At 41.1% G+C, this 22,626-nt stretch overlaps 2 protein-coding genes across 15 annotated transcripts in view; both read right to left on the reverse strand.

Annotated features, from left to right (window-relative positions):
* PRDM2 (PR/SET domain 2) overlaps positions 1-22,626 on the reverse strand; it is a 116,385-nt gene that overhangs the window by 36,409 nt on the left and 57,350 nt on the right. For 4 of the 14 annotated variants that reach the window (XM_059691200.1, XM_059691198.1, XM_059691203.1 and 1 more), the window contains exon 2: positions 2,989-3,047. The exons of the other annotated variants lie outside the window; for them this stretch is intronic. The gene's annotated coding sequence lies outside the window, so the exon portion shown is untranslated. The remainder of the gene's footprint in view (positions 1-2,988; positions 3,048-22,626) is intronic. 14 annotated transcript variants of the gene reach the window in all.
* PDPN (podoplanin) overlaps positions 1-22,626 on the reverse strand; it is a 164,182-nt gene that overhangs the window by 13,350 nt on the left and 128,206 nt on the right. The window lies entirely within an intron of this gene.

Below are 22,626 nucleotides of genomic sequence, written 5' to 3' on the forward strand. Positions count from 1 at the left end.
ATTATGAATAATTCACTGTGGCCGGCCGGCACAGGACTCTGAGGGTCCTGAGGGACTCAAGTCGAGGTCCAGAACAGTTCAATATTTCATTAACGATTTGGAAGCTGGAATTCAGGAAACATTAACTGAATTCCAAGTGATACCACAGTTCAGAAGATAAGAGGAAAATGCAGCACATTTCTGACAAGCTGGAACAGTGAACACAAGTCGCCAAGATTCTTAGTAAAGATAAACAATGCTAGACTGGTTACTACTACTGGAGGCTCAGACGTTTGGTCTCATTAGGATTTAACCAGAATTTGCAACCCCTCTTTGCCATTTTTTAAATTCCAAGTTTCTTATGCCTGGTAGCTTTTTTTCTTCTTTCAGTTTTCAGATTCAGAACAGGTCCTATCACCTTTCCCGAACAGTTCCCTTCTCTTTCTGCAACGCTCTCCTCAACCAGGCTTCATATAGCCTCCTGAGCTTTCTCTTTTGCAACCAACAGCCACCTTGATCTCTAATTCAGTAAAATGACAAACTAGAAAACATTGGCAGTTTCTGGAAAATGGTATTCTCCATAACAAAGAATCACTACAGAGCAGCATAATTAATTAAAATGTAGGTAACAGATGAAACTTAAGATCAGAGACACAAAATATTATCACTGCAAAGATCATAATGATTAAAAATAGAAACATTTGTAAACAATACAAACCAGATATTAATCCTAAAAAACATCACCGGATTTTGAGAAATATTTAAGAGATTCAACAAGAAAAAAATGAATAAAATACTTAATCAGCCATTCAATGTTGGTCTTAAAAAGAAAATTCTAAAACACCATTTTGAATCCCTAATTCTTCAGTAAGAAAACAGAAGTTTTCTGCAACTGCATAAGAAAGAGTTCACTCAAACACATATCTGAAAACAAGGAAATCCATTTGTTTCCAAAGGCAGCTAAAATGGAACTCAGAATTCACTGGAACCACGCCTTGGTGGGCCCAGAAGCAGACTCTTCATGGAGCAGGTAGATTCACGTCTCTGGGTAGAAGGATTATAAGCCCATGCCCTCTGCAAGGGGCAAGGCCATGAAAACATGTGACACGGCCACAAGTCACCTCCTCTTTCAAGTCTTTCTCCCTCAGTCAACAGCACTGGCGTAAATCTGATAATGACAAAGGCTCCTGAGGAATCCAGTTGTGCTTTAGGGAGTTTGGATTCTAACCTTTCAACCAGTTTTCTTATCCTCACGATGACATATTGGGCCCAGTCCATCTCAGATTACTGGTAGCAAACAATGCAAATACCAGTGACTGGCTACTAACAGGAACTGCTCCAGTTCTGCAGGTCATGCCTCATAAGACTCACGTCAGGACTCCTGCTGCCCTCAGACATTTCATTCAAAAGTTATATTCAGAAAAATTTTCCCTGGATCAAAACCGCAAATTTGTTGTAAGATATCAGTACCACCTCATGTACTCCCAACAGGCCAAGAAATATGACCTTTCTTACTGAATTCTTACTTGCTACTACTTTCCACAGGTATGAGCTTTCAAAATACGTAAGTACAGAGGTATGGTCTAAAGCTTCCCTCTTATGCCTAGCCTTACTCACACTGTAAAATTTAACAGAAATACAGACATTAATTTATTGTACTACAGTCCCTTGCAAAAGCAATTCAAAGATTTTCTGCAACTTCTCAAGCACTATAGAGGCTAGTTAGCAGGCTATATAAAAGAGTAAATTGCTCTATGTGAACAAAGTACTAAGTGAGATTTCTAGATTTATGTTATAATAAAGCAAAGTACAACTTTAATAATACCATCCATTAATATGTACTCAGAACAAGATCACGTAACTATCTAAAAGCTAAAAATATTATTTGAAGTTTTATTCTCTGCCTAAGGAAGTATGAGAACACCTAGCTGATACTGAATGTCAAATGCCTATTTTTGGACTCTCCAAACCTAACCAGTGAGAAATATCCCTCCTGCTCCCAGGTGCCCTCTTTCAAACCCATAACCAGGAAACCCTGATGCCCTGGAACATCTGCATCCTATTCAGAGGGCTCCCAAGAGCATCCCACCACAGGCTACTGGAGGCTGGACAGCAGTGGTTCAACTGTAGCTCAAGTGACACTTGGGCCAGCTCGCGCTCTGCTGTGGGGCTGTCCAAGGCGTCGGAGGACACTCAGCAGCATCACTGACTCCCACTCACTAGATGCCAGTGTCACCTTCTAGTGTGACAACCAAAAGTCTCCAGGCTTGGCCAAATGTCCCTGAAAGGAGGGGGTGGGGGGGTGTTCCCCAGGTTAAGAACCACTGGGCTAAACCAATATAATATGGGTTACTAAAGATAGGCGAGGTTCTGCAGTTTATACGTTTATTATAAAATTTAAAGGAAATATCTGAATAACACTAATAAACCAATTCTAAAAAAGGAATGGAACAATTAAATTTACCTCCCACGTTCCTTTCAGTGAACAAAGGTAGACTTAGTTTATGACAGACATGCAACTATCATAAATCTAATTATCATTCTTTCATGGACCTGAGATTATTTGGTACAGGAAATGTTCATCGGAACATCTAACACTCGAGCTACTTCCCATCAGGACCACAGACTAGGGTGAAGGAGCTACTGAAATCCCTGGCCTACCTGTTTTTTTGCAAGAGAAACCAGACATCAGGGCCCCCAAAGAGGCTACTCAGTCTCTGACAGAACAGAAATTAGAACCTGGGAGTCCTGATTCACACGAGGTATGCTTGGTGTCACTCACCAAGCCAAATATTGCAATTACAGGTATGGAAACTGCTCCATTTCCTTAAATCAGTATACTTGGTTTCTGTTCTTTATGTAATCAAATTAAAATAAAAAAAACCCTACAATCAAAAATAACCTGGATGAGGACTCTGACAAAGGGGAGAGGGGACTAGCTGGTTTCTACTGTGAGAGCTGGTGTGGCAGAGCCCACTGGGAGCCTGGTAAGTACACGTGTGCACTTACCATCAGGTTCCTGAAGGGTCCTACACAGAGGCTACTGCCAGCTGCGTGCTCCACTTGCTCTAAACAAGAAAGATATAGGAATGAAACACAAGGAAAGTGAAATGGAAACAATGACAAAGAACATAATGAAGCACAGGACAAAACTGTATGCTTATATATAAGGAAAGGAAATATACACACAAAGATGAAGAAAACGAAATGAAACAGAAAGAAAACAGCAGTTGTCTACTGCAAGGTCTCACCAAAAAATAAAAATAACCTTTGTGTTCTTAGTTAGGGATGGGATGTGGTATACTCACTCTCAGGTCTGTGCCGTGCCCATAGTGTAAAACTGATGTTCTTACCACTTAAGCACCAGAAAGTCCCAATCCATGCCTCTCATTTCAGAGACACCCGAGGACCAGAGACGTGAAGTCCTCTGCCCGAGGCCACATGACTAAATTAGCTCTCGAGTCAGAACTCAAACCCAAGAATGATGCCGCTGCTAAAAGTGCTCCTTCGAGTACATTTATTTCTTAAGGCCAAAAATGGCATAAGGATACCTTATTGTTTAGAAAGCACTTTATAACCCTTATTCACTCAGTTTCAAGGGCAAATGAAAGTGGTATAAAGACTTCTACTGCATTTATAAGAAAGGAACAAAGTGGAATGCGGATTTTTTTCCATTTCAATTTTATCTTATGCCAGAAACAAGTATCAGTCAACAGCACAGAACACCAATCTGAGCAAATATGATTAACCATTAAATAATATCAATAGAACTGGATTTCTAGTGAAATAGGTGCCCTGGGGGGAAACCCAGCAGCCACGGTGGGGGCTTTTAAGGACAAGAGAAGCATGTACCGCTGGCGCTTGGATGCGAGGTGCAAAACCAAAACTGCCTCAAGTGCCACATGATTAAGTTCTGGACTATGCTGCACTCTCCCAATAAAGTGAACAAACACTAGGAAATTCTAGAGAAAAATGTTTCACTTTAAAAATGTTCAGGCATCAGAGAGAATGCAAAATTCTAGAAGGATGGCATAAGGTACATTAAAAATTATTACAACAGTGAAGGCTCCTGCATTCAGTGATTTAAAGGAATTACACGTAGAACCATATGTAATTCTACATGCGCTGCCTCCTCACTGGGGAACTACTCAACTATGAAGTATAAAATCAGAGTTCAGTATCAGCAGGTCTGTCTGATCTTTGGGGAGCTCCCCATCTTACTCGGATGCACAGCTGACTGCCAAACCGGGAGAAACCGCATCGGTGAGGGCCATGAAAGGTCATGGAAATGCATGGGAGGAAATGCATGGGCTGCCTGAACAGGGGCCAACACCAACTCTCCAAAGGGTGGGTGGTGCGTGCGGTCTCGTTCCCCACCACTCCATCCAGCCCGTGATCCCTGCACTGGACTCTCCACTCCCCACGGTTACCTCTGCTCTCGTCATTACAAAACCCAATTTCTTGCTGGATCCGGTTTGGCTCAGTGGATAGAGCATCGGCCTGCGGACTGAAAGGTCCTGGGTTCGATTCTGGTCAAGGGCATGTACCTGGGTTGCGGGCACATCCCCAGTAGGAGATGTGCAGGAGGCAGCTGATCGATGTTTCTCTCTCATCGATGTTTCTAACTCTCTCTCTCTCTCCCTTCCTCTCTGTAAAAAATCAATAAAATATATTTTAAAAAAAACACAAACAAAACCCAATTTCTTCACTTATTAGCCCCAAGTTTCTCCTTCACCTTTGGCGTTTGATGGTCCTACCTTTTGGGGGGGGGGGGAGGTAGGGGAGGAAGTGGGGCAGGGAGGGAGGATCTTACATTCTTCAGATTACTCTCCCCAGCCCTATGACACTATCATCTGGAAACTCCTGCTTTCGCAACCATTCTTTCGTAAAATCTTCCTCTTCCTGCCCAAAATGAGAGGGTCATTCCTAGGAATTGGAAGATCGGAAGCATATTTTCACATGAGATTGAAGAGAGGCTTCAACCCAGTACTCTGCTAAGCTAAGGTTACAGACCGTAGAGAACAGAAGAGACACAAATGACAGAATTAAGGGGCTACATTAAAAGGTAAGAGAGAGTCCTGGCCCACGTGGCTCAATGGTTAGAGTGTCAGCCTGCACACCAAAGAGACTCGGGTTCAATTCCTGGTCAAGGGCATGCACCCATCCCCAGTCAGGGCAATGGCAGGAGGTACCAATTGATGTGTCTCTCTCACAGCAATGTTTGTTCCTCCCTCCCTTCTACTCTCTCTCTTTAAAAAAATAAAAAATCAATGGAAAAAGTATCCTTGGGTGAGGAGTAACAAAAAGAGAGAGAGCGAATTAATTAACAGTGCCATCTGCATTTCAGACAAGTTTGAGAAATTCATCATAAATAAAGCCATCATACATCTTGTTAAAATTTTTGAAAGGCAAGGGTGTAATTTTCATGAAAGTAGGCCAGTGTGGCACTGATATCAGCACTGGGGATGACTGGTTCACAGAGGTAAGTCAGAATTCTGAAAGCAAATGAAAAGCTTAACAGGGGGAGTGGGAGGGATAAAGGTCATATTAAATGAACTTTTATAGGATTAAAGACAGAAAAAAAACAAGTTCTCTAACAGATCAGGTAGCAAGGAAAGAGAATCAACAGATAATAGCAACGCTGTTAGCTTAATGAATGGCCAAAACGATGTTATGTGTAAGCTGGTCAAGGGTGGTCAGAGCAAGGCCTCAGCTGTGCTTTACATCTGGCGGTAGTACAACATTCTGCAGCCGGTGTGAGAAGCTGGACACATATGTAAAACTAAATTTTCCACAAGGAATTAACAGTCCATTTCAATCATTTCAATATCCTTAATGTATGCTCAAAAAACCCAGAGGTCATCAAAAGCCACTGACAGGATGATCAGGCAACCTGGCACAGAACTATGAGGACCGGGCATCAGAAACTGTCACCATAAAGGTCAAAGGTTACACAGGGGGATGTGTTTATCAGCTGATCAGAAGTGGCCCTTACAAATGGCCAAGGTGAGATCAGTGGGTAAACAAGCCACTTGGGGCCTAAGCCCATCAGTCCGTGTGTTTGAAAGAGAGACATTTGAAGCAGTAAGATGCTGTAACAGTGGGCTTTTATGAACGTAATACGCTGTACATTTTCTACAGATTTCTTTTACACACGAAATAACTCTGAAATGTACGTGATGGTAAGAAATTCTGTTAAGCTCCCTGGGCATAATTTCGAATCTTTTTTGTAAACTCGCCAAGAGCTGTCTGTAACCTGGAGGCAAATTATAAAAATAAAACCTCTCTCATTTTAAGTTGGTCATGGTATTAAATCAGGACTCTAGACTTTGCTTCCAACAGAAACAATGGAAAAGTTCTGGATACTTCGGAGCTGCAGATCACAGTATAAATTCCTGGAATGCTTGCGTCCCGCCAGGGGGGTGCACCGCCTTTGCAGTCATGGCTCCTCCAAATGTCAGGCTGATGGGAAAACAGCAAAGAGCACATCTGAAGGGACCTTTAATTTCTCTAAAAAAGGTTTTTAGTGGCTCTGACTGGATAATTCCAAATCCTAGAAATAAACTTTTGTAAATTCAAATTAAGAAGGCATTAAATTTCCTTACACTCTTCGGAACCTCAGAAAGTCTTGCGGCATAAAAAAATTAATTTAGAAACTAATTAAATACCTCTGAAACTTAAAACTGTTATTCTGTTCTGTTTTAAAATTATTTTAATTTCTAGCATTCTTCTAGTGGATTTTCAGGAGCCTTTATTTTACAGGGAAATAATATATACCTAAAGTCTGAAACCTCACATATAAAAAGTGAACTGGCAAATACAAAGTACAGAACTTAATTCAAGTTCAGGTATTAGTCCCCTGTGGCCAAACAAACCAGGACTGGGAGCTAAGCAGGGACAAGTGCTTGGCAACCCCCTAAAACAGAGGGGACAGCCACACCCTAAAGAATTGTCTCAGCTAAAAGGAAAAGGCGTTTTTTCCCTCTCAGAGCCCATGATAAATTTTATAATATAAATCTGAGTCAAGAAGCAATTACATCACTTAAAATTCAATCTTTACATGTTTATAGAAATTTTAATAGAACAATGGTCAAAGCACTCAATAAAATCGTCTACTGTTTATCCATCAACATAAACTGAGATGATCTACATTAAGATGTTGACAGATGGCTCTCATTGATGTGATTACTGATGAGGGCATAATACCTGTTTTCCTATCTGTTTGCATTTCCTAATTTTTCTAGGTAAACATTTGCTTACATTATGCAAAAAAAAACACAAAAAGGTTTTTCTTAAAAATACCTACAAACGCAAAATTAGTGAGGCAATTGAAAATGTTTTCTTTGGTTGAGATTAATACATGTAATTTTATAAAATACAGTTGCACAGCAAAAGGTCTTACTGAAGTGTTTCTCTGTTTTCCAACTCTCACCTGTACACCCCAGTGTAAGTGTCCAGAAAAGAAGCATTATCCCCAGAAACACCAAATCCACAAGACACACAGTTATAAAGATTTAAAAGGGATTTAAAATATTCCTAACAGACATTAAATCGTCAAAACTGCTTAAGCATTCAAATTGCCACTGATGGTTTTTGGTGTACATGCATCCTTCAACTCTTTTTGCCTATGCATCACATTACTCCAAACGAAAAGTTAACTGGTCTTCCTGTGAACAGCCACATGCCTCTTCTTTTCTGATTTCACTGTATGTGTTTGGTTACTGTAGCCAGCATTATTTAAATCAGAAACCTAATTTAAACAACCATATTGAGTGCCTCCCAGATCAATGTTTTGGCAGTGGACTGTGAGCTCAATGCTTTTATTTTGCTTCTTCTAAAGTGCAAAAATTAGACAATGGCACTTGAATATGCCTCATTTTGGTAGTGGTTTAAGAAATTCATTTACAGCCCTGGCCAGTGTGGCTCAATGGTAAGAGTGTTGGCCCATGTACCAAAGGATCTCGGGTTCAATTCCCAGTCAAGGACACATACCTGGGTTGCAGGTTCAATCCCCAGCTTCAGCCAGGTCTGGGCTCGTGCCCGAGGCAACCAATCAATGTGTCTCTTTCACATCAATTTTTCTTTCTCACACCCCTCCCTCTCTCTTCCTTCTACTCTCTCTCTAAAAATCAATGGAAAAAAATATCTTTGGGTGAGGATTAACAAAAAAAAAAAGAAAGAAGAAATTCGTTTATAAAAATAAGAGAATTTACAGATACTAAACTCCCTAATCCAAGCACGTCAAACTCATGGCCCCTGGGCTGCATGCCTCGTTTACTACTATTTGGCCCGTGTTAGCCTTTGAGTTTGACATGCTTGCCCTAATCCCTTGGATCTGCCATGAAATGACACACTTTCATTCCAGGATAATTTTTAAGGCTCTTCATGACTATTGCTAAGTGACCTCACTGCCTTCTGTCCAAGCCCTCAGCTGTCCTCCAGTCCCTTTCTGGCCTGCAGATGTGCTCCTATCCAACCTCATGGGCTGAGGCCGCACTCACTGCTCCAGCAGAGAGCTTGGCCTGCTCTAGGCTGACGCATGCACACTGGCTAGCATAAATTCACCCACTCCCACAAACTCCAAACTGCCAAGGCATCTTTCAGACTCAAGAAACCAGAGAAGGAACTAAAATGTATTCTCATACAGTAATTATTTTTAAATCATAAATTACATTTAAATTCAAGTCCAGATTTTTTCTTATTGATGTTCACCTAAAAACAAACCTATTACTAGCCTATTTAACAACACATCTATTCTCTAATGTACTAGCTTGTATCAAACTACAGAATTACTCAAATTTAACCCAAGCTCACTCTGGCCAGTTTTGCTCAGTGCTAGAGCATTGATCCAGGGATGGACGCAAGGGTCTCGGGTTTGATTCCCGGTCAAAGACACGTACCAGGTTGCAGGTTCCATCCTGGCCCCAGGCAAGGAGTGTGGAGGAGGCAACCAATCGATATGTCTCTCTCACATGGCTGTTTCTTTCTTTCCTTCCTTCCTTCCCTCCCTCCCTCCCTCCCTCCCTCCCTCCCTCCCCCCCTCCCTCCCTCCTTCCCTCCCTCCCTAAAAAGTAATGGGAAAAATATCCTTGGGTAAGGATTTAAAAAAATTTTTTTAGCTCAAGCTCACTATTTTTTTAGATTAAAATTTTTTCCTCTACATCAAGCATGTCAAACATGCGGCCCTCCGGCCGCGAATTTGACGTATTTGCTCTACATGCTTTGTAAAGTTTCTGGAAGAATGGTGAAGTAGAAGTATTTTGGTAATTTTTCTTGGGTGCTTATTATCTACAAGGCCCTTTGTTGAGAGCTAAAGGGAATTTATGTATTTTACTACAAAGAAGTCTGCACTGGTGGAATTTCAAATTGAAGTTTTATATCTAACTTTGTACAAAACAAGCAAGCCCCTTTGAGGAAAGGCCCTACTAATGTCAACAAGAAGCAAATTCTGAGTAGAAAAAAATATTCCAGAAATCTGTATTTCATTAAAACAATTTTTTTTAAAGGAAGGGAAGGAAGGAGGGAAGAAGAAAGCAGGCCAGTGGGGAGAGGGAGGGAGAGAGACACAGAGTGGTCGACAGGAAGAGAGATGGGTGATGTAAAGAGCCATACAGCCAGGTACAGCAGGCTGCTAAGAGGCTGCTGAGGGAGCTACAACCTGCAGCCCTCCTCAGGAGCAAAGCTGGGACCTCCACCTTTTCCAACAGGCGCCAGCACTGAGGTCACAGCCTTTTAGAAACACTAAGTCTCATTCTGCAAGTCTCCGAGGGTTATCCCACACTGTCCTGCTCAATATTGGGATAAAAGAAGGCCCCCAGGGAGGAAGGACTCACAAAGGACTAGGGTTTGCAATACAGCTGTCTCCTAGGCCAGTGCCCATGATGGGAGGGTCTCACTCTCAATCTAGTCACTCATTTCACCTGCTCCCAAACGGTTCCTGTGTTCCCACGGGTCACACATCCTCCCTGCAAAGAGCTGACTCCAATTAAAGTGAGACAGTCCTGGACTTCCTGGACTGGCTCCTCTCCCTCTCCACTGCTGGGTGCCACTCTCAATAATATAGGTCCTCAAAGGACAGATGCCCACAAAACTGAAATTCACAGAACTGAAACTATACTGTGCAGTCTTGGGCAATGCCTGGATTAATGAGAAATAACCCTGCTCATGGCAGATGGGACCTATGATACACACTGGTGATAACTACCTGCTTGTGTCAAGGGGCGGAGAAAAATGAGATGAGGTGCATAGGAACTTTGCAGAGTGCCTGACACAGACTCAATAAACGAAATCAACTGTCAGGATTAGCCACAGCAGATTCTGCTAAATAATTACAGAAACCCCACGCCTACAAGCCTGAATTGTCAGCATATGTTCCTTCTTATGAAGACAATGGCATTCTGCTTCCACTAACAACTCCAAATTCATCCATTTTTTTTGTTCATTTGTTCTACATCAGTTCACATGACCCCACCAACATATCAGTAAGGAAATGTACAATCCAATGAGGAGAGTTTAACTGAGAGGTGAGAATGCTGGCAAACACCAATGTTCCCATCAATATATACTAATGCCCTGACAGCAAAAGCTGTAAATATATTTCATTTTTTAAGTCTGTAATCCACTGATTTTATTGCAGTCTCTGCTTAATTTTAAAAATTAAATACATGAGTTCATACTTCAATGGTTCCTAACCTGTAAAGGAAGAAACTTTAGGCCCCTTTGAAAACCAGATAGCACCTACAGCTCCAGTCCCCAGATAGTCACACATAGACATTAACACAAAGTGTGGGGACACAGGGACCTCCTATGCTATTACAAGTTGTGAGTTTACATGAAAGGGAGTGTGTGATCCCTGGGAGTAAAAAAAAGAGCATTGACAGCTCAGATTGCTCAACAGGACGTTGCACAGGTAATCAGGACATTTGTTTCCTTAAAACTGATATTGTCAACTTAATTAGTAACTTCTCCTAAGAAAGTGGCTCTTTCACACTTTCTTCCTGATTTCACATCCAGAAGGATGTGAGCTGACAGATTTCCTCATCTATCACACAGCGCACTGACATCGCTGCCACACAGAGACCTCCAAGACTGTCTGATAATTTAACATCTAAGAAAATGTACCCAAAGTTCGTCTAAAGTGTCACGTGCCTAAAACTTGGTAATAACAGTTAAGCAGAGCCACTTCGAGTGGTTCGGACCACACCAAAGTAAGACAGAAGAACAGGAAGAAAATAGAAAACCCTTCATTTGGGCAGCTAGCAAACAGTGAAACATGAGTTCCCTATCTCCAACCTGTAACCAGCAGTGTCCTAGTTTGGTAACTAGTGAAACAAGACAGCTTTTAAGAAAGAAGCAGGTCTCTAGCATCTGAGGAAATCTTTAGTACCTTTATGTGTATCTAGTTGCAGCTCAAAAGCAGCTCTGTACTCCTACCTAATTTGCAATCTACTTCATTCATTAATTTGCAATATACTCCATGTCACCAAAACAAACTACATGTTTAAAGAACATGTTGAAACTGTTCATTTTTTTAAATCCAGAGGTGCCTCGATAAGCTAATGGACAGGCCGAGTGACCACGTAACTAATTTTGCTGGTGCCCACCAATGACAATGGAACAGACCCAGGCCGGTGTGCCACCCATCTTCCTTAGGAGGCTCTCGCTCAAGGCTCACAGCAACTCTACAGGTAGGTCTTATCCCCATATTACAGACAGGTAAGCTGAAGATCGAAACACCGAGAGTAACCTGTCCAAAGTCACACTGCTACTGATTGGTGTGAATCTGAACTGGGATTTGAACCTGGCCTTGTAATTCCAGCATGCCACAGTATTCGGTATAGCTGGGTCAGCAATTTTTCCCTTCTCTCCTCCACCCAACATACACACGCATTTCAGGATTCTTTTTAATACTAGTAGTTATCCCTCTGCAAAGTAGTAATCAGGTTATCTTTAATGCAGAAGCAATAGCGAAGCCCCAGCAGTATACTTGCACCCCACTAAAAAACACTTTGGGTAGCTGCTTACTTGTTTTTATAATGTGCTTTAGCATAAAAATTGAAGTCGGGGTTGAAGGCATTAACGCAATCATTAACTATGAAAACAGTTTACCAATTCCTCGTACTTTTTGATAGTCCTCCATGAGATTTAGAGGACTCTGTCTCTCGAAAACTGAAGAGAGTCAGAAATAGTTGGTTAAGCATGATCTCTTCTTGATTTAATGTTTTCTACACTCTACTATGACCATGAATTTAATTTACTTTGGCATACAGACAGTGATTTACATTATTTTCTATCCTGAATTTACCATTTTGATTGAAACAAAACTGCAAATAGATATTTATTAAGCTTAACACTAAAATTTGCCCGTTATCAAATAATACTATGATCATACCTAGTAAGGAAAAGATACCTCCCTGCGGTAATACCTTTAACAGCGAGTAAAATTTCTTAAAACAAGCACATTTGGAATCTTAAGCCCTTGTTCAAAATTCTAACCAAGAAAGAGTGAGCTAGCCACTCCTTTTTATTACTTGTTTTGGATACCAGTAAGAAGGAAATTGTGATTTAATGTGTTCATCCTACAAAAATTAAAATCCAAAATGTGTAAATAGACAAGATCGTTCCACATATAAAAAACTCGAAACTGTAACTAACCAGGTCGCTCTGTCTGCACCGTAAACCTAGTAGAAATGAAAAGAAGACTTAGGTCTCCACTGCTCACAGAGAAGATACCAAGATAGGTGGTGAAGGGCGGAAAAGCCCGCCCTCACAGGGACCTCGAACATTCTGCTTACAGCCAGTAGTTACTTTATTCCATGGAGAAACGGGTCCTGATAATCTCACACATTAAAAACAAAAAATACAGCCAACAGAACCAGAGAGCCATATTTTAGCCCTCAAATTGGCAAGAGAATGAAAACTGACCGGAAGAAGCCAAACAGTGGAAAGAATAACAAACGGCACAAAAATCACCTTGTTGCCCATTCTAAACCGTATTGCAACTTCAAACACTGCACATAATTCCATTTAGAAGTTCTAAACAGGGGTGAACAAACCAGTTTGCCTTCATTTTTGTGGCATGTGATAGCTTAGGAAACCTACAAAAGACTACATCAAGAGTTAGGATTCTGAGTACAAGAGGAAAAGACTGTTTAATCACTGTAGCTTCACAGAAATAAAGAAAGAGGGGACTTGAACCTAAGCTGTATTTATTGTTTTTCTTTTTAACCAAAGCAAAGATAATCCTCTGCAAATGTATGTAAACTAGCACAGGACAGCTTATTCATGAAGGGCAAAATTAGGTTTTGGTTATAAACTAATAAAAACATATAAAAGTCAAAGTTTTGAAAGTATTAAATTAGCAAGGATTTTAGAAGTCATAATCTTATTTTAGAAACTGACATTTGTATATACCACACACATACAATATGATTTTATCATTAGAATAAATCTCTGGCCTCTAAAATTATTCAAATACTCTCTGTATATTAAAAATAAATGTATTAACCAATAGATAGCATTTAAAATAACTATATAACATTTATCACATTAAAACTTCCATAAAAAATATTTTAAATTTCAGGGTCAGGTCACAACCACAAAAATGGGAAAGAGCTATAAAAAATACTACCAACACTGAAAATTTTCTAGTCTCTTACCCATAATTCCACAAGACTTAGGGTAGAACAAAAAGGAAAATACTTAAGAACTTTGAAAAATGAAAATTCAGATTACTAAGCATGTGTCTGAGGCATGGTGGGGGTGCGGTATTAAGGACTTATTAAATCTTTAAAGGGACAACTGAATAAAGTCCTCTCAGTAAAAGTTGCAGATAGAAAAGGCCATTTTACATTTTGTTACAAATTCAAGAAGTTTTTAAAACTTTATAAACACATATTCTATAGACTCTGTGAAATAAATACAATTAAGAAAGCAAACCCTGCCCTTCATTAAGAAAATTCAAGCGTGCCCGTGGACAGGTGCAGTGGTCGGCAAACTGCGGCTCGCGAGCCACATGCGGCTCTTTGGCCCCTTGAGTGTGGCTCTTTCACAAAATACCAACTTCTGCGCATGGGCCACGAAGTTTCAATCGCACTGTATGTGCGCGCCCGAACATGGTATTTTGAGGAAGAGCCACACTCAGGGGGCCAAAGAGCCGCATGTGGCTCGCAAGCCGCGGTTTGCCGACCACAGGTTAGGGCACCACCTCTCTCCTTTTCGCTTCCTTTCATGCTTTTCTCAGGAATGAGTCAAGTCACTAGCATAGGCACAGCTCTATCAGTAAACAAAACCTGTGAAGAAGGTACTGCTTCAAATGAGATCCTCTTAGGGGGAAAGTAAAAAATAAAAAGCTACCCCAACTAAGCACTTGACAAAACAAACAAAATCTCTAGTTTTTACTGAAGACAGTGAAAGAAACTAATAACAAGTGCGATTTAACTCAATGATATTCACAAACAAATCAGAATTGCACATGGTTTCTAGATTTAATTTTTAGTGTATGTTAATTAAAACACGTTCACAATCCATAAAACTCAGCGTATAGAAACATTTAAAATGATATTTTATTCAGTCATTCTCAGTATTTGGCCAGTCATTCTCAACAGAAAACACTGGCACAGAGGAGGAAGCTCAACACCACGGGGCTCTTAAAATCATCGGTAAGACCAGCCAGGGGAGCTCTGCCGCCTCACCCAGCCTCTCTGCCGCAGTACTGCAGCGGGAGGCAGGCAAAGGCTACGTCTCACTCTGCTCTGTGGTTTCTCAGCTGATTTCAAAAACAATGTAAAACTTAAGAGAAATGAAATAGTCCTAAAAAGCTCGAGCAGACAAATATGTTAAAAAACACTTAGACAGCCCGGCTGGTGTGGTTCAGTGGTTGAGTGTCAACCCATGAACCAAGAGGTCACTGGTTCAATTCCCAGTCCGGGCATGTACCCAGGTTGCGGGCTCCATCCCCATTAGGGGGCATGCAGAAGGCAACTGATTGATGACATGTCTCTCTCACTGATGTTTCTATCTCTTTATCCCTCTCCCTTTCTCTCTTTCTAAAAATCAATTTAAAAAAACAACACATATTTAAAAAAACTTAAAAAACACTTAACAACAGCTAGCAAGGAATAAAATGTACTCTGTCAGTGTTTTAAAAAACTGTTTTAGGTGATCAAAGGAATACAATAAATCTATTCAGTCCATAAACCCCCACAAGAAGAATAGCTGAAGGCATTAGTTCTAACCATAACTTAGCTTTCCAATACCAAAGACTTCACCTAATCATACTATATCACCTTATTATTTAGGATTAAAGTGAGCCATTAAAACTAAGTAGTGAAAATTCATCTTGACTAATTGGCAAAGCCTTATAAAACACTGCTACTTACTCAGTTTAACTGTTCTACTTAGAAACATTATGAATAAAAACTGGATTTAGGTAAGGCCAAGTAATTTAAATAGCTGGGCAAACTAGGGCAAACCACGTGGCCTCTCTGAGTATCTGTTTCCTCATCTACAAAGGGCAATGACTGAAATGATCACTGCTTTGCGGGGCCACTGGAAGGACTAGCAATGAGGTACAGACGCTCCTGGGCTTGTGATGGGGTCACATCCTGATAAACCCATTATAAACTGAAAATACCGTAGTCGAGTGTTGGGGTCCAGCCGCCCCAGCAGGTCCAGGGGTTTCCAAAGGTGTGGACGGAGTCGGCGAAGAATGAATGACACAATGTTCAGCTGATCAGCATAGCGAGGTTCTCTAGCCAGGTTCTGTCTTTATTGTCCTGTTACATCTGTATTTATACCAGTTGATTTTAATCCTAACCATTCTATTCCAAAGGTTAGGGCCCTTGTTAATCTAGTTCTGTTGAGTTTAATCCTGTCTAGGTTAATCTCTGTGTTCCATTATAAGGGCTATTCCAAGGTCACTGCTCTACTGATAAACTACAAGGAAGTGACTGAAGGAGATTATCCTACCCAGTAAAGGTTATGTCCTCCCAGCCTCGATGCTTGCCTTCCCTGCGACTGCCCTGTGTCTGTGAGTCTCCAGGGGTATAGGCTTTGGCACTTTCCCTGGTGGGCAGACCCCTGGGGATGTGGGCCCAACGAGTCCCAAATTTACTACCAACAGTCTTAGTCCAAGTTCTTCATAAGTAGTACATGGTATTTCTGTAACACTAGGGGGTTTCACTGATTTATTCTCTTCCTTAGTCCTGTTAATCCCTAACCTGGGGAAACAACCTTTCTTGGGGAGGTGGTCCTGTTTAAAACACATACCGCTAAGAGGGGGAGCAAACATATGCCATATACGCCAGGTCCCTTGAAACATATGCTGTGCAGATGTTTCTTCCCTGCAGCGACTGTGTCAAGCAGCAAGGATGGACCGGCTTCCGGCAGTTGAGAATGCATTTAACCTACTGAACACCACAGCTTGGCCTAGCTCAGTGATGGTGAACCTATGACATGCGAAATCATCTTTTTGGTTGATTTTTCTTTGTTAAATGGTATTTAAATATATAAAATAAATATCAAGAATATAAATAAGTCTTTGTTTTACTATGGTTGCAAATATCAAAAAATTTCTGTATGTGACACGGCACCAGAGTTAAGTTAGGGTTTTTCAAAATGCTGACACACCGAGCTCAAAAGGTTCGCCATCACTGGCTTAGCTAGCTTCTAATGAATGCACATCACTTTTACACCACGTCAATCCAAACATTGTAACTGACACCATGATAAGTCAGGCACTGTCTCTATATGGAGCACCAAGCACAGCGCCAAGTTCTTGCGAGACTTGCTAAAGAAACAAAAGCATTTGCCATCATGGTCACCATCAACAGAAAGCAGTAATTTATCACATAATGACATGATGTACCAAAAATGTCAAATTATGAGCTATGCCCATATCAAAATACTCAGCCAAAAACTCTTGTAATGCCTGACACATGTTTAATCTGAGTGGTTTAAAAAAAACGGCTAGTTTCAGTGTTTATAACTTTTCAACTTTGAGAAACAATAGTAGTGTTTTCAAATAACTCTTGCTTTTATGTATCATTCAAGCTTCCCTAACCGTCATCACCCAAAATATTAACATCAATAAAACCAAACTTCAGGACTGTCCTTGGCAGTGTGTAGTGTGAGCAGATAGAGTACCATGCTACTCTACCTGAGGCTGCAGCTCTCCAAACACCTTTAACGGAAAGAAATGTCTTCATTTTTAACCTACATAATGGCGTTCTTGGAGTACTTATCCAATTCCTCAATTCTTTAGAGGCAACTTCAAATATAAAACTATCTTCTCTTCTCTGTATCTCTCCTATGAACATTTACGATCCCATATTATAATAGCTTATTTGTAAACAAAAATGTCAAACTGCCAAGGAAACACTCAATGATTTTTAAAAACAGCAAGTAATTCGTGATTCAGAAAAAAAAACCTAGTATTCATATTTAAGAAAAGCACAGCTAATTGTTTTTCTACTTTCAAATTACAACTGAAATTTTAAAAATCAAGTAAACTATTTTGAACTCACTACAATAGAATCTTGTGGGGTCTTCTTTTAGAAAACATAATCATAATCAAACTTTCTTCTGAATTAGGCTAAATCTCACCTTCCAATTTACATAGGGACAGGAGAACCAGAACAACAACCCAGGTATAGACAGAACATAGCATATTTCCTAAGTCACTCAATTATTATATTTTAAGCAGATCTGAATCATGGAATACACTGGGATTTTTCTAAGTTCATCCAGTAAAATATGAATAAAATTTGGAAAAGTGCTTTGGAATATTTTAGTTAATCTACATAATTTGCCTGTGAACAAGGTTATAAGATTAAGAATCAAAGGTACAAAACAAAAATACTGATCAACTGATTTACCTAAATTTGGGGCAATTCAGTAACAGCAGAATTACAAAATTTAATCTGATTCCTACTCTTGGAAAAATATTAAAACTGTACTGCGTTTTCAAAAACAGATGATCGCAACAGTAGCAGCAAATGACTTGGCAGGCGATCACAAGAGATGAGACACCGAATGCTCAGCAAAGGTATCACTCAACTCCAAGGCAGCAAGAGCTGTCAAGGGGACAAGGACACCTCCGCTGGGGACACCTCTCACAAGCCATATAGCTGGGGCCGCATTTCCACAGAAACATCGCTACTTCCAACTGCCCACACCCTGCTCTACCCCCTATAAACAAGAACTATGGTGAGTAAGTGGACAGAGGACCTGCCTACCACACACCTAGAAGGGTCAGGTCTGTCTGCCATCATCACCCAGACCTTGGTAGAGCAGCCAGACCTCTGCTCTTCAGCTTTGGCCAAGGAGCCTGGAACAGCTGTCCGCTGCTCTGGAAGGTGAGGAGATCAAACTCCACTGAAGCCCACCTGTTTTCTGTGTTTATTAAATGTATTCTCTAATTTTAATTTTCAATGAAACCAGTGTTGTCACTTCTACTGCTGTTGCCCACCACAGGTGGAAGAGGACAGATAGCTGCATATTCTGCGGAGGAAAAGGCACGGAAAACCTGGGTTCGAGTTCTAACCGACAATTAGACAAGTTATCCAACCTCACCAATTTCCATGTCCTCAGCAGGAGCTGGTGCAAACCATGCAGATGGTTTGGACACCCCAGTACGGGCTAACTGGGAATGCCCGTGGCAGTGCTCAGCACTATTCAGCACCACCTAGGCTCATTCCTGTGTCTTGCGACAGCTCCGCACACCCCTCCCCACGAAGCTCTGTCTCCACCGGAGGCTCCTGCTGCATCTATATGCTTCTGCCTGTTGTCTAGCAGTGTCCTGTGACCTCACGTCCTTGTGAGTTTTCTTTCCCCACCTCATGCGTTGCTCTTTCCTCCGTTCCCTCCTCACTTTCTTATCACAGGTCCTCCCCACTGTGCTCCACTTTGTGACCACAAAGCAGCATCACCTCCTCTGCCCACTATCCCCTCCCTATCCTGGACCCCAAAAACATCAACTGAAACACTCAGTTTAAGTCTGACCTGCATTGAGCTGCAATAAAATGGAGAAGCTCCCCCCTGGAGAGTTGGGCCATCTCTCTAACATTCCCTACCAATCCAGACGCTAAGTGCAGTGCCTGGTAGTAGAAAAGAGACCAACATGTCCATTTGCAAAATTAAGTTTCATAATTTAAAAATACTCAAGTGAATTCCTAGGTGGCCCTCACTATGCACCAGCCCATCAATCAATTTCCCCAAATGCTACTGGTAACACCCAAACAGCTTCTCTTGCTGGAGCTCTCAGCCCCTAGAACTTGACGGGGCCCACCCTGTATCCTTCATGTCACAGCCTCCAAAAAGCCATTGCTGGCTACCCCTCTACACCCCACACATACACACTTCATTAACATTACAGGACCTGTCCTGTCGTTCGTCTTGCTGGCCGTTCCCCTCACTCTCGAATGTCAATCCCGTGAGAGCAGGAACCTGTACCTTCAGCACTCAGAATAGTGTCTGATGCAGACACTGCACATGTTAAAACCTGGGGGAGATCATCCACACCCTCATGTCACTGACCTGCTCACAGTCCCGAAGGCTCCTCTGGACACCCTCTCTGCTCTACATTCTGAAATGCTCCCATCCTGCCACCCTGTCTAAATAAAGACTCCCAGCCCTCCCAGCCCAGAGGTCCCTTTTCCCTCTCTCAACGCCAACAGTCCTTTCGTTTAGCACTTTCTTTTTTGTAAACTACCTCAGATCAAGTTATTTTCTATGTGGATCCCTTACTCTCTAAATTGACTACAAATTTCTATAGGCTTTGTCGCCTTTGAAGAAAGAACTTCAAACATGTAAATTTCAAAAAAAAAAAAAAAATTGAGTGTTCGTCACAGTATGGAGGTTTTTAATTTGAAGGGCTGTGATTGTACAAACAGATAAAATTTTCTTTTTAAGCTGATTATAATTTAACTGTTCTGTGGTGACTAAAGGTCACCTAGATAAATACTATAAACTAGCTGATACTCTCAGGGACTATTTACAGTTTTTATAAAGAACTAGAGACCCGGTGCACGAATTCGTGCACGGGTGGAGCTCCTGGGCCTGGCCAGTGATCGCAGCCGATCAGGGCCATCTTGCCCAGTCCCGATCGGAGCGATATATAGATTACCTGAACCTGCTAAGTGACATTAAGGAACTGTGCTCCTTTTAACTCATTACTGGTTTTCTCATAAACTTTCTGTCTTCTTTACTGTCCAGCTATCAGCAATAAAACTATTTGCTGCTATAAGTAACTCTCCCTTTCTAATTTCCTTCTAATTTGCTGTGAACAGGAAAAGTCAATAAGTTTGAACTAGGCCTACAAAAGGGGCAAAGTGGCACAGAGTGAGGCTCAGCCATGGGAAGAGAGGCGGAAGAGACCCACTGCTTATTTTGAGCTTTCACATGTGCTCCATAAATACTGATCGATTAAATGAGTCACAAACTCAGTCATTCCTCGGTGAGAAACACCTAAATAGCTGTCAGCTACACATTGTTGGTGGCACTTACAAGTAGGGACTCACATGCTGCACAGAGCTGTTCCTTTTTATAATCTCATTTGCTCTTGACAACAACCATGTGAGGTTAGGTAGCACCAGGACCATCCATGCGATGGCACCCACTTTTAAAGCTATGGAAACTAAGCTCCAGAGAGGTGACAGAATTTGCCCAGTTACCAGGTAAAAACCCAGGGGTCCTGTGTTTTTCTTTCCTTCCACTAAGCCCAACTGTACAAAAGCCCTGTTTACTGAGGGTAAAAGAACTTCAGGCAGGGCTCCTATGTAGCCAAAAGAGGGCAGGGCAACAGAACATTCTGTGATTATATTCTACTATAATCTAAAAGAGCACTTGCCAATAGTCATTGTTTACTGCTAAAAAGCAAGTTCAATTCACACTAACAAATAGGAGGCAGAGATGGAGAAGATGGTAACAAATACATCCAAATTTGGCCCTTCTATGTTACTTCACAGATTATAACCTTCCTATGGTTTAAATTAACCGGAGACACCTAACACTAAAAAACTCTCCCTGCCTCTATACCTGAAAAGTTTAATCTGTCCCATCCAAGGGACTGCTCATGTTCAATCTCATTACAGGGGCTGCTCAGACATGTAAGAAATTAGACCAAATTATAAAACCGAGAATCCAAAATTGTAGCTCAAAATGCCCAAGGTGTGTACATCTCTGGCCCATGGCAAAACTGCATGCTCCTTGGTCAGAGACAATGTGAACTGTGTTCGCACAGCGCTGCGTTCTTTTCCTTCATTGCAGGTTTGTGTGCGTCTTTGTTTGCCAATCAACAAATATTTATTGAGGGCCTATTCCATGCCAACCATCTAGGCGCTGATCAGCAACTTACTGACTTAACATGTGTCTCTTGACTACAGGCGCCTTAAGAAGAGTTACTGCTTCTTTTTTGCTCACCATGACGAAGTACTTACCTAGCAGAGTGCCTGGCACACGGCAGGTGCTTAACAAACATCAGTTGAATGAAGAATGAAAGGCAGAGACTCAGAAGGAAAGAGAGAAGGGACCACTTTGTATGTAAAGGAACCAGGGCTTTTCACTGCCCAGAACTCGCCTCCTGATCCCCCAGCGATCTGATGAATTCTGAAAGGCACCACATGCATGCACAGCTGTAGGCACAGCAGCTGTCATGCAAAGGAGCTGAGGCCCAGAACTGCGCAGAATTCAGCCCTTTGTTTCTCTGCCTCCCTCATGACTGGAGTGGAGTTAGGACCACTGTCAATCTACCTGTCAGTTGCGTATCTTCAACATCTGGCTTTCAGAAATACTAAGTTAACATTGCTATTGAGTGAGCTTTACGTTGATTTACTCACTGACATCACTACCTGAAAAGATATTAAAATGTCTAAGGCCTATATAAAACCCGGTTCATATAAAAAGTTCTCATTTCAGGTCTTTGCAAGCTATAAATTAGCCTTCACAGAGTATTTAATTGAAAAACAACAAAAAAAAGCTTGACTCATTATTTAAACTCTCCAAACTTTAGGTCATAAAGTTCAAACAGGACTCATTACCAGTAAGCTGTTCAAAACAGACTAAGTTCTAAGAATGAGCCTCACCCAAGTATTTTAATTAAAACCTAAGATTCAGTTTGGTTATATGCTTACTACCCTGAGTAGTTATAAAAATAATAATAGGATAAAAAGAAATATGAACTATGTAACTCAACATAAAAAAACAACAATTTAGGCAGGTATGAATTCAAAGATGTGTAAGTTCATGTAATAAAACAAAAAGTTTACTTTCCGTTTTCCCCTCCTAAATCTAACTAAATAGATTTTTAAAATTAAGGGATAAATTAAGAAGGAAAGCAAACAGTAATAAAATGTTCTAAATATGCATGCCAAAGTAGGCCAAACAGAACAGCCCTGGAGTGACGATTCTATTAAGCTATGAATATGTTTAAATACATCAGTTAGTTAGGCTTAGTAGCAGAGTAAACATTTTCCCTTCCCCCCAAACTCTAGTCCTTGCAAATCACAACTTACCTGGAGAGGTTGGTGAAATTAGTTCAAAAACAAAATGAACACTAAATAAAAGAACAAGATGAATTATGTGAACACTTTGCAAACAATTATGCACTAAGCCTAATGTAAACAAAATCTCAATACCCAGTTAAAACAG

This window comes from Myotis daubentonii, chromosome 3, assembly GCF_963259705.1.
Source record: "Myotis daubentonii chromosome 3, mMyoDau2.1, whole genome shotgun sequence".
Classification (NCBI taxonomy): Eukaryota; Metazoa; Chordata; class Mammalia; order Chiroptera; family Vespertilionidae; genus Myotis; species Myotis daubentonii.